Genomic DNA, 234 nt, shown 5'->3' on the forward strand with positions numbered 1-234 from the left:
AAATATGACTGATTCAGATTTAAAGAGTAAGGTTACTTGTAAATTCTAAAGACACGAACAAAAATTTAATTTTTAGAATAAATAAAAAATAAATTACCAGGATATATAATGATCGAATATATTTATAAAAAAACGCTCTGAATAGGCGCGGCTTATAGCTGCACCGGAAGAATGGAGGGGGAACTTTAACGCTTTTAGTAGGACGTCGCCGCTTGAAATACATCTTAGGTCGGA

Source organism: Leptopilina boulardi, unplaced genomic scaffold (assembly GCF_019393585.1).
Source record: "Leptopilina boulardi isolate dan_hultmark-lab unplaced genomic scaffold, ZJU_Lbou_2.1 LbouV2_348, whole genome shotgun sequence".
In the NCBI taxonomy this organism is placed as follows: domain Eukaryota; kingdom Metazoa; phylum Arthropoda; class Insecta; order Hymenoptera; family Figitidae; genus Leptopilina; species Leptopilina boulardi.